The sequence below is a fragment of the Rattus norvegicus genome, chromosome 5 (assembly GCF_021556685.1).
Source record: "Rattus norvegicus strain SHRSP/BbbUtx chromosome 5, alternate assembly SHRSP_T2T, whole genome shotgun sequence".
Classification (NCBI taxonomy): Eukaryota; Metazoa; Chordata; class Mammalia; order Rodentia; family Muridae; genus Rattus; species Rattus norvegicus.
This window is the reverse complement of record NC_141538.1, coordinates 165320158-165332738: the sequence shown is the minus strand read 5'-3', so window position 1 is coordinate 165332738 and position 12581 is coordinate 165320158. Positions and strand designations below refer to the sequence as shown.

The 12581-nt window shown below is 51.8% G+C and overlaps 1 protein-coding gene across 2 annotated transcripts in view; it reads right to left on the bottom strand.

Moving 5' to 3' along the window:
* The window catches only part of Casz1 (castor zinc finger 1), a 150127-nt gene extending 138920 nt beyond the window's left edge, over positions 1-11207 (bottom strand). The window contains 1 exon segment of one of the 2 annotated variants that reach the window (NM_001427668.2): positions 11085-11207. The gene's annotated coding sequence lies outside the window, so the exon portion shown is untranslated. 2 annotated transcript variants of the gene reach the window in all.
* Positions 11208-12581: the final 1374 nt, after the last annotated feature.

Below are 12581 nucleotides of genomic sequence, written 5' to 3'. Positions count from 1 at the left end.
CCTCCTCTCCCCGCTTCTCCCTTCTCTCTCCTCCTTTCTTAGCAAAAAGCATCAGTTTAATTAGATAAATCCTCCAAGCCTGTGGCCTGGAGTTCGTCATGGAAATTAACCTGCTCCAGATCTCAGATAGTGAAATAAGACCAGGGTGTTTTGGCGTAGCACGGTGAAATGGGAGAGGCTGATGGGGTGCCATACGCCTCATCTTCCATAAGTGCCCCTCGCCCCTCCAGCGCCAGCCCCCACCCTTGCCTCCTTAGGGCCCTGCCACACTCCCCACCCCCACCCCCACCCCCGCCTTTCTGGTCTCCTCCTAGGACCCGAGTGCTGCCCTGCAAGCCCACCCAAGGGCAGATAGGAAAATTGCACCTAGTACAAGCTGTGGTCCAAAGCCCCAGGTGGGACCTCGGCAGACACACCCTCCTGTCTCCCAGCTGTCACAGCAACTCTGTGAAGCACAGAGAGAATCCCAGTCCCATTTTACAGAATGTGCAAACAGCAGACATTAATCTGCCCAAGCAGGAAAAGCAGGATCTGCATTCAGCTCGGTCCCATTTCCTCAAGGACAAGCTCCCTCCACAGGTAGAACAGAGTCCACAGCTACCCAAGGCCAGTTCCTGAGTCGGCCCCGGCCTTCTGTCTCCCTCGTCCTGCCACAGTCACCTCTCACCCATTCCAACCACCTCACTGAACACCCAGTCCAACCACAATGGGAAGTGGAAACAAATAGCCCTCCTCCCATCTTAAGACATCACACGTGGGCCTCCTGACCCTGTCCAAAATGTCCAGAGAAGTGAGACCAAGTTCAGATTTTCAACCAACCTTCCATCATCCTACAACCAGTGGGTTCTTAGCACTAGATACCTAAATGAGCAAGTTTCTCCCTTGCACAGATGAGAACAGGCTGGTTAAGTCGTTGATGTGAAGTCACATGACTCTGATCCCCAGTCTTACCAGCTGAAAAATACACAGGACCCCTCACAGTAACCAGGGATGTTACCCTCCTGTCTCCCACCTGAAATGGCAAGGCCCACCCCAGATCTTCAATGGAATCCCCTATACTTCTAGAAAAGCAACCTCAAGGTCCTAGCAAAAGAACCAACTCAGAATTTGACACAAACACACAGACCCTGTACCAAAGCCTGTATCCGGGCCCTTTGTGGAATAGAACTCAACAGGGGTCCCCTTAGAGACACATACGAGATTACATAAAACCCGTTCATCTGACATTGGGGACATCCTTCATTTGACAACATGACCATGATAAATTCTTCATTACACTTAATTACTTTCAAAGGACACTCACGGCTAAGGAACCCAGCTGACTGTCAAGACAACCCTAAGAAGACTGTCAAAGACTATTTGACAAGACAGGAAACTGAGGCCCAAAGAGATCAGATGATTTACTCAAGGTCGCACCGATGTGGAATAATGCCAGAACCGGAACAGAATCTCCTGATGCTTAACACACCCATCCACACCTCAGGAGACCCTGAGTGGACATGGAGGCTCGGAGCTCAGAATGACAGGGGAGTAGACAGTCCGACCCCAGGTACCTCACTCTTCTCTCTCCTCAGCCAAAGATGCAGGTGTGTGACCCACCATCTCCCCAAGGATAAGATTTTCCTGAAATTCCCAAGAACTCCAGGACTAGTGGGCCCGGAAATGGCCCTCACACAGCAAACTGCACAGCTGAGCTCCCCGGGGCGAGGGGGGCGGCTGAGATGCTGGCACAGCCCGTGGGTACCCTGCCAGCAATTAGTGCTGGGGAAGGGTGCCAGGTCTGGCAGAACTCATTCCCCACCCCTTCTTCTCATTTATACACACACACACACCACAAACACACACACACCATACACACACACACACATACCACACACATACACACATACCACACACAAACACACACACACCAATACACACACACATACACACATACCACACACAAACACACACACACCAATACACACACACATACACACATACCACACACAAACACACACACCATACACACACATGCACACACACACACATACCACCCACACCACACATACATACAGACACATACCACACATTCATACATACATACCACACAATCCACACATTACACAAACACACACACCACACACCGCACACCACACAAATACACAAACACATAAACCACACACATATACACACATTCACACACACCACACATATCATGCACGCACACGCACGCACACATCACACATACACACACACACACACTTTACACCCTTACACGCAAACTCACCCGCCTAGCATAGGAGACACAGCGCAGCTTCCTTTCAGTAAATCTCTTGTCAGCAAGGCACTCGAAGGGCGTGCAATTTGGCCATTACTGCTCTTAAACAACAGAAAGGCAGACTCTACCCACCATTAACCCAACCTGCTCCCCGTGGACTTCACGCCAGCCCAGTCACCAGCAGCCTTCACCTCGAACTCCCACGCACGCTCTATAAGCTTCCCAGGAGTTTCCGGAGAAAGAGAGTTTTTTTTTTTTTTAATTTTAAAAGACGCATTATGAGAAGTGAAACCTTTATTGTGCTCTCTGCCAGACCCACTTCTCCCCCCAGAGTAAACCATCCATAGTTGGCACGGAACCTTAGCTAAGACCCTTCTGTAACGCCTGGGAAGCCCGGGGAATGTAAACAGGACAAGGAAAAGCTGCTCCTGATGCGTCCTGGGGCATCTGCCTGAGCCAAGTGCAGCTTGGTTCCACAAAGGATAACCTGCAGGTTGGCCTGGCTTCAACTACAGGGTCCCCCTTGTGACAGCCTGAAACATTCTCCTCTCTCAGGGCCGAGGCAGGCAGGTGGGAGCCATAGCGAGGACTATTCTGCCTCCTTCCTGTTTCTGCTCCAATCCCTAAGAACTGGAAAAGCAGCGTACTGGGCAGAGGGCTCCGGAGGAATCTTAGTCTGGGTTTATAAGATCTGAGAGGCCCCTCAAAGTGTAAGTGATATTTATGATTATGAGGTTTCTTTTAAAAAGAGGATTCTCAATAAAGGCCGTGCACAACTCAGAGAGCCATCCCAAGCTCAGAGTGCCCGGTGACTAAGGCAGCATTGAGGGGAGAGCATGGGCTAGAATCCCATTCTTCCTGTTGTGTCCCTAGCTGGCAGCTTCCTTTGGAAGCAGCCCCTGGCTTATCCTTGCTGTGCCTGGGAACTGATCTGAGAGAGGCCAGTCCATGAGCTGTGCCCCTGGGCTGGTGCCCACTGCCCTCCTGACTGTCATCAGGGCTGCCTGGCAGTGAGCGGGCAGAGCGACTGCACAGTGGAGCCCACCAGCTGAGAGGACCAGGGAAAGCCAGCAGCCAGTTCCCTGCTTGGTGAGCCTCACAGATCCTCTAAGCCACCTAGTGTCCAGAGTTGAGCTCTGGCCACCACTCGGTCCATCCAGCTCCCTAGAACAGCTACTAGATATTGCTAGGGAATCCTAAGGGACTGAAATCAGGGGTACAGAACAAGACAAGCCCCTTCTGCCATCCCACCCCACCCAGCCTGGACCTCCTCTAGGAGCCTGAGGCTTGAGTACTAGGCATACAGTCCAGGAAGAAGCAAAGGCCTGTGCCCCCACCCAGACACCTTCTAAGCAAGACAGAGCTGGCCTCATCGTCCCTGTTCCCTCTGCTAAAAAAAAAACAAACAAAAAAACAAAAAACAAAACAAAACAAAAAAAAAGCCAACTACAAAAAACCCACCAGCTTATCCTCAAGATCCTTTTTGCATCTACTGAGACCATCCCTCCCACCTCTGATATCTTGGGGTGCCCCAAGCCCAGCCTCCAAGCCTCGTGAGGAACCTCCTCAAGACTGGGCCTCTACACTCCCACGGTCTCTGGGCCCCCACTCCGATTCCCTTCCCTGCTGCTGTCTCTTTCCTCTATGTCCTCAAGACTCCTCTCACCTTGAGAAGCGTTAGGATTACCCAGCATTTACACTCAATGCTCTTCTGTATTCCTTAAGACTTATTAAGAATGATAATGAGTTCTGAAGGAGCTATGAGCCTCTCCTCCCTCCCTCTCTCTCTCTCTCTCTCTCTCTCTCTCTCTCTCTCTCCCCTCCCTCTCCCTCTCTCTTTCCTTTTCTCCATCTACCCCCCCCATTTGCTTTCTTTCTCTACATGTCTTCTCCACAGAAGACACACAGGACAAATCCAGACTAAAGTTTGGTGAGGGGGGGTCCGAGCAACCTGACGAAGGGCACTTGAGGATTCATCTTTCTCTGCTCTCTCTCTCTCTCTCTCTCTCTCTAGTTGTCTTCAATTATTATGATTTTAGAAGACTCTCTCCCGGAGCAGGCCACCCCTCACTCTGCCGGACTTTGGACAGGAGTGGGGGCAGCTGGCCTGCAAAAGCCTCGTTAACATGCAGTTCTTAAACGGTTGATTAACCTTTGCAGAATTTACGACAGGCTTTAATCAAGCCCCCCCTCAACCTCCTGCAAGCTGTGGCCTCAGGACCAAAGCAACTCAACTTGGTGAACTCGAGGGGGTAATGAGATGGGGCTGTCCCTCTTCCTCCAGTGGACTCTTGCCACTGCAACCACAGGCAGCCGGGCGACAGATGGGAGGCACACAGATACCACTACCCGGGCAGTAGACAGACCTGATCTCTGAAGACTAGAGAGGAGATCCCAGGACAGCCAGGGTCACGCCTAACTTTTAGCTACTGGGTGGGGGGTGAGGGGGGGTTCGTGTGAGGTGGAGGAAGGCAGCAGCCAGTGGGCAGAGAGGAAACCAAGCAGAGCTCAGAGCTGGCAAGGACATGGAGACTTGCACCCAGAAAACACACTCAAATCCCGGGCAGAGGGACTGACTGGCCTTATCGGTCTGTCGAGCTGCCCTTCAGAGAGAAGGAAGAGCAGATCCTAATGAAATTACAGTTTTTAAAATGTCTATAAATTAAATCTATCTCCCTTTCCCTGTGCCTCAGCCTCGGCTCCTCCAGCAAGGCTTGTTTGCCTCAACCGGTTCCCTCTGCTCACGCCTGTTTCTCTGATATAGACATCAAGAGGTTACGGGCTCAATTATAGCTCTACTGGAGTCCCGGCATCTTGCCTTCTCTTCTCCTCTTCAGAAAACAGATGCTAAATAAATCCCTCTTCTTTAGATTTTTAGTTTCAGTGCCCAAAGCCTAAAGACTCTTCCCAGCCTTTCTGCACTAGTTCAGAGGGAGTCAAATGTTCTTTAAAATGTGTCTGAGGACAACATAAATGCCTCCCCCCACCGTCCCCCACTTTGAAGGGCACACGCAAAACCTTGGCTCTCTATGAAATCTTTAAAAGAGGTGGGGAAGACAGTGTCAGTGTGCTTAATGTTACTGGGGAGGGAGGGAGAGCAGCTGGCACGTAGAAAACCTAACACATTTCTAAAGTTAAAAGCTGACATCATAAGGCTTCTCGCTAGGGAAGGTCCATTTAAAACAGGCAGAATATATACAAGGTGACTGTGGAAGAAAGAGAAAAGATGGTCTCCACCTTCCTCGCACTGTCACAGCGTGCCTTGGGGAGCTTCCTCATCAGGCAATTCCACAAGCTGAAAGGGCCCTCTCTCCCCACCAAGAGAAACAAAGTTACAATATCTGAGTTCCAATCAGTCACAGCTGCTGGCTCCTGAGGAGGAGTCAGCTTCAAGATGGAACTCTAAAGGAGAAAGGAAGGAAGGAAGGAAAGAAGGAAGGAAGGAAGGAAGGAAGGAAGGAAGGAAGGAAGGAAGGAAGGAAGGAAGGAAGGAAGGAAAAAGAAAAACCCAAACTCTATTATCATGTTGGAAATATTGACCAGAAAAGATTCCAAAACCTACTTTTCCAGTAAAATGTACTTAAGACAAAGACGGGAGGTTGCTGAAGGAGAACAGGAAGAGAAGACTTGGTCCTACCAATTAGCCAAACTGAGGGGAAAAAAAAGGGAGATGGGCCTGAGCACATCACTACCAAGTCATTAATTCTTTCCTGTACACAATTTAATTAAATTTTACTAAATATAAGAGAAATACTCATTTTGGACTGCTGTCCCCCCCCCCAAAAGCAAATGCCTTCAGCCCCCACCCCCACCCCCACCAACAGTGCCAACACCTCCAGGCCTCCCCGTGCACAACCTTACAGGAGGCTGCCAACCCACGCAGGGACTGCACTCAGGGGTGGGAGATGGCAGTGCCCAGGTCTGAAGCTGACATTTCAGCTTTTAAAAGAAAACCGAGCAAAAAAAAAAAAAAAAAAAAAAAAGCTGTTGACTTTTTTTTTTAGCTAAAGTATTTTCTTGTTCTAACTCATGTTCTTATGTTACTGAGCTTTAAAAAAAGAGAGAGAGAGAAAGGAAAGAGAAAAAACAAACAAGAGAGTGGAGAGAGAGAGAGAAAGAGAGAGAGAGAGAGAGAGAGAGAGAGAGAGAGAGATGACTTTCCTTGAATGATCTGTTTAACCTAAGCCAGAGGAAAAAAAAGAAAGTCATTAATTACTTATGTGAGCTATTGCTTCAGAAAGACAATAAACCTGCCCGGTCGCCATGGATATGACATATTTGCTCTGAAAACAACACAATAATTAGCAAAGGGGAAAGATACAAGGAGAATATGCAAACTCCTGAGTTTAAAGCCACAGTGTTCTTTTTACCCCTAAGCCTCTGCTCTGTTTGCAATCCAAATCAAACAAAAATTTAAAATATAGCAAAGAGGGAAATAAGAGAATCGGCTCCCCCCCCTTCCTGTGAGCTGGAAAGCAACAATCTCTCCACCCGTCTGCAAAATAAGACTCTGGGGGGGGGGGCAAGTATTGCTTGGTTTTTTTTTTTGTTGTTGTTGTTTTTTGTTTCTCTATAGCAGGGGTGGAGACTTGGTGGTGTTTTTTTTTTTTTTTTAAGTGAGCTCTTATTTAGTATTGGGCCTTCTGGTCAGATATAAATTTATTTATGAAAGGCAAATGTCCTCTATGTGGCTCATGACCCCCCCCCACAAAGTAAATGGAGATGGGGGGGCTGTAGTTGAAAAAGCTAAACAGCCTACTCCGAAGGCAGCCACTCTATAGCCACTCTATAGGGGGACCTCTACTCCCCCTACTTCCAACCATTCCCCCACCTCCAAGAAAATGGAGCCTGGGTCTTACTTTAATATTAAAAATGCATTAAATGGTTTTACCTACAACTCAGTCCCCAAGGATCATTACGAAATGCAATCGCTTTGTATCATATCTGTCAGTGTGATAAATACCGGAGCCAGAGAAGGTTTGAATTTTTTTTCCAGAATGTCACCAATCAAGATGATTTTTTTTCTGCCTTATTTTTTTAATTCATCGACTTCCCCCCTAACCGTGACCATCAAAGTCTCACACACACACACACACACACACACACACACACACACACACAATCTGAACTGAGGAGAAAAAGTTGATACACTTTTAGGCACCAACCACAGGTTATTAATGCTCTTAGAAAGCAAGAAAAAAGTTAGGAGTTAAAAATTTGGGGTGACTTCTTCCCAAAAGGGAGAAATTTAAAGTCTCCTACTAGCTTTGAGTGAAAACCTTCTTCCTTCTTCCCAGAGGCAAAATTCCCAAAAACAGATGGTCAGGATCTCAAAGAAAGTAAATATACCTCAACCCCCACAGGCAGAGAAATCTAACTTTGAACTTCTTTTTAAATTAAGGGGGGGCAAGATAAACTATTAATAAGAATGAAAAATGGGTTGAGTTTTGTTTTTCTTACTCAAAAAAAATCACTTAAACACAAGGGGAGCAGATAGAAAGGGGGAGGCGCCTGTGTAACTGACTTTCCTTTTTTTAAAACAATAGTTTTTTTTTTTCAGATTGGCCCCTTTGATCTTGAAAGAATTTTGCTCTTCTATGATGGGGGGGGGGGCTTGGTGGTGAGATGATCTGCTTTAAGTAGTGACGCAACTTGGGGATCAAAGCCTTCTCTTTCTGTTAGCCATAATAAGCTGTACTTGCCACGAAGCGGGAGTCTCCCGGGCTCCTTTCCTTCGTCAGAAGGAAATAAAATGAACTGATACTCAGAGCAAGACGCGAAGGTGCAAAGTCTGAAAACAAAATAAAACAAAAAAGGGCAAGGCGGAGGGGAAGAGGGAGGCACTGGCTCTTTAAACGTTTTAGTGCATATGGAGTTTGATTTCTGAAAGAGATCAGTTTAACATCTCCATAGAAACCAGCAACAGATTATCATCAACAGAATAAATAACTAGTCTAATAAATTAAACAGGAGGCATAAGATCGCTGGAAACCTGATTACTGAAGTTGAACAATATTCCCCATAAACCCTCGTTAACCGCCTCTAAGGTGGCTAACAAGATAGGGTGAGGGGGTGTCTTTCGGATGCGCCAGGTTCCGGGAAGACTGACGCTGGACGCTGCAGAGGTGGAAGAAGTTTCCCCTTCTCTGTCCAGGAAAGGGTCTGAGAGCTGCAGTGAGGGGCGAAGCACAAAAAGCCAAAGTTTGGGAAGTGGGAAAGTGGTTGCAATTGTGTGATACAGTGCGGGGCGGACGCCCCGGACGCACCGCCTGGCCACCGCCAGGGCTCGAGCTAAGCGCTTTGCGCTTGGGCGCGGATCTGCCCAGCGCCCCCTCCGGGCACGTGGAGTGCAGTCAGGGCGCAGCCCCGGGGGATCTACTACCCCCCGCCCCACGCCTGGCGCAGCTGCTCCTGCTCAGCCGGGACAGCTCCCTTTAGGATGGCGGCGTGTGTGTGTGTGTGTGTGTGTGTGTGTGTGTGTGTGTGTGTGTGTGTGTGTGTGTGTACGCGCGCGCGCTCTGGGCACGGGGGGGGGGGGTCACCAACGTTACCAGACGATCTGTTTTTCAGTTCCCTTGTGCGCTCTCACCGCGCGCCTGTACCAGCTTGGAGGCGGCCTAAATTTACCAACTTTGTCTAGAGACTACTCCGGTCTTTTACCCTATCACACCCCCAACCTCTGTGACTGTACTAAGAATTTGCTGGACAGTTACACACAAACCGAGGGCCGCGCCCCCCAGACTCCTTTGGAGACACTCTCAGTCTCCCCAACATTCTGCCGGGTTTAGGGGAGCTCCAGCTCGGAGGAGGGTTATTATCCCTGCTGAACACATCTTCCACCCAGGCACCCACACCTTCACCCTTCCCAGAGTGATTGGATGGAAGTCCTCGCCGCACCCAGGCCGGCTTCGCGAGCAGAGGCTGAATCTGGAGAAACTTGTCTGCAGGGAGAAGAACGGTCCCTGGCCTCACTCCTCTCCTCCCCCAACTCGGGACCCCGGTCGGGGAAGACTTGGAAGAAGAATCTGTGCCCACCCCCTAGAGAAAAATCTATTATTATGATCTTAATCTACGCCCCCAAAGTGTCCCTCCCGCTGTGATTGACGGCGCATACACCTGTTCCCCTCGCAGAGGAGAGTCCAAACGCTGGGGACAGACATTCGCTCAACCGCTTCTCCGCGGCCCAGCGCCGGCCCGCTCCCGGGCACCCCCGCCCGTAGCCCCAGTGCTCCCCTAGCCTAATCTCTCCACCCCAGGAGGCCGCCCACTCCCCTCCCAGGTCCCGCTCCCCGGCTCTCTCGCTCCCGGTCACGCTGGCTTCGAAAAGAGAGAGAAAGAACAGAAAGCAAAACTTCCTGGCGGCCGACGGTCATCAGCTGCACATTCTGCAAATGCCACCGAGTAAAAATAAACCGGCCGCCGCTCCGCCCGGCCGGCTCACCCCGGGCGCACGACTCAGCCCCCTGTCCCGGGAGGTCCGCGGCTGTGGGTCTGTCTGGCAGGGTCCCCTGATTCCCGCGCACCCCTCGGAGCCCCGCTCCCCGACACTCTGTCAGTTACCACTTGACGCTCCTGTAGAGTGAAGGTCGACCCAAGTGTCCCGGTGGCCCAGCCCTCTCCCCTTAACTGTCCCCTGTGCCCCTACATATTACTCTCCTCTCTGTCCTCTACCAGGAGCCTATTTCAATCCCGTGTCCTCTCCACAGGCTAAGCCCCTAGGTCCTCCTCAGCCCACCTAGGGTCACAGACCCCGCCCGATCCTCTCCAACCCCTGGAGAGGGCCCCCACCTCCGGCGCCGGAGCTCAGCGCTCCACCCGCAATCGGGCCTGCCAACCCAGCGTCCCAAGTCCCCGGGCGCAACTTCTCTCTCCGCTCACACAGTAGCCGCCACAACTCCCCCGGAACTTTTCCCCAGACCCAGGGCGACCTCCAGCCGACAGCAGAACGGTGGGAGCCAGTACCCAGTGTTGCAAGCCTGAGCCCGGGGAGACTTGGGGGTGGGGGGAGAGAGTGAGAAGCGCCACTTGCCGCGCTTGGAGCGGCGCACTTGAGATAAACTTCCCAGGCACGGATAGAAAAGGGGGCGCCGCTCCCCCGACCCCAGAACCCTCTTGCCTTTATTTTCCCACCCGGAGCTCCCCTTGACACCCTGCGCCTACGCGAACACTGCCTACCTCTGCTGGCAGAACACACACCCCGGTGTCGGGGCACAAGAGCCGGCTAGAGGAGATCCCCACCCACCCCTTCCCTTGGGCAAAGTCTTGCAAAGTCACCCCAGAAGCCCCTCACCCCTTCCTCCTTCTCTCCTCCAGACAGCTCACGATCCCCCTGCAGCAGGAGGGGGCGTGGGAGAAGGAACGATCACCCAGTATTGGCAAGCACCTGCGCCCCCAGCCCACTGCGCGGAAAGCGCCCCCACCCTAGTTGTGAAGTCCTTTACTCGTGCCCGGCACCTCCCCCTCTTCTCCCCTACCCCGCCGACCCCTCAGCTGGAGTAAGTGACCCCCCAGGAGCTGCAGCCCTCCCTCCATTGGAGCGGCTCGCCGGGCATTCCCCTGGTCACTGCGGGCGACGCGCCGCCCCGCGCCGGGGTGCCAGCCCTCTGTGCCCCCTACCTCCGGTACGGCCGGAGTTGGGTGGCAGCCGCCGCTCGTAGGCTGACTGGCTCGCTCGTTCGCTCGTTCGCCCGCTCCCAGCTGCAAGCGGCAACCCGGGGGTAGTGGGCTGCACCGGGACAGGGGTGAAGCCTGGAGGCGCCCCAATATGCCCGCAGAGGTGGAGGGCTTGAGGGGGCCGCGGTGGAAAGAGCGCCGAGTCTCTTACCTGCACTTGGGGCGGCTTTGGGTGACTTTCCAAGTCCGGGGAAAAATGTGTGTGTGTTTGGGATGGAGCGCCGCGGGCGCGCATGCGCGACCAAAGTTGCCGGATCCCGGATTTTTCTCTCCCAGTCTCCGCTCTCGCCCGCTGTGATTATGGAATTCTCCGCGGCCGAACAGGCGAGTGGGTGGCATGCAAAACCCGGGCCGGATCCCGGGGCTGGGCTCCGTTCCACCCTCACACCCCCAGACCTTCCCCTCTAGCATTCTTCCCACCCACCACCTAGGCTGGGCTCCGCGTGCGCGCGCGGCAAGATCGGCCAGCGAAGCGGCATCGGAGCCCGCTGTCCCTTTTGCTGCTCCGGAAGGTTTCTACACCCTCTGAATGGAGTTGAGATTGGGACAGAAGAAAGGGACAAGGGTGCGTTACTTTCCAGCTATTCAGAACCCTTGGACACCCCGAGTTTGGCTCCCACTTTTTCAATGAAAATTGACTCTTTTTTCAAGCCAGACAGTTTAGAAGGTTCGAATGAAATCTTCGGTGTTTGGTATTTTCTCTGCTCTTACTGTCTGCAAAGGGGAGTTTTCATTTAGCCCCTTATGCGAGAAATAAATTCTTGAGCAAGACAGGCCACGCAGAATGACCTTACTCTGTGCGTGGGAGGAGGGCAAATCATGTGCATTAGAACGATAATGCTGCAAAGTGGAAGATCCACGGGAAATCAGAGCGTCTCGGGAGAGCCGATCCTTTGGCCTGGCAGTGGGAGGTGACGGCCTCTTTCATCTCCCTTGAAGGCTTGCATCTTTTGCAGGGCCTCCTAGCTGTCTACACGGACAGGGACACGGGTCCTAGGGCCCTACAGCCTGGCCCTGCCTTTCCCAGCCAGGTTACCACACCCAGCACGGACTCGTTAACGATACCCATTTTTTTGCCTACTGCAGAAATTCAGGATGTAAATTCAGGAAGTGACACAAAAGAAAAGAAAAGGAGAAGGGACCGCCCCCCTCCCCAGGCAAGATGAGCGAGAAACTGACCACCCCACTGTAGTTCTAGATAGGTAAATTATTAATTGGATAAATGGACAAAGCTGCAAAGCAGGACCCAACTTCAAGATGTGCTTTACACAGTGAGTTCTCCTCGGAGGAAATGACGCCCCGCTGCTCAACCATGCTACTGAGGCCTACTCTAAAGATTTTGCTTCGTGGACCCCACATCTTGCCTGGCAAGCCCTAGGACAGTCCTCTGCTGGGATGTGTTCCTGGCCCTGCTGTGAGCTCAAAGTTCATTGGTCCAGTCGCAAATGACTAGAGTCTGAGGCTCTCTAGCCCTGAGGTGGTAGAGTGCCTCATAGCTGTTAGGTGTCTCACCCTCCTTCGATGCTGTGGTGAGTGACAGCTGGTGTCATACTAGCAGGAAAATAAACTGGAGAGAAACAAAAACAAAAGCAAACAAAACAAACAACAACAAAAACCCAACCCCCCCACTACTCAGATTTGTCAGCCC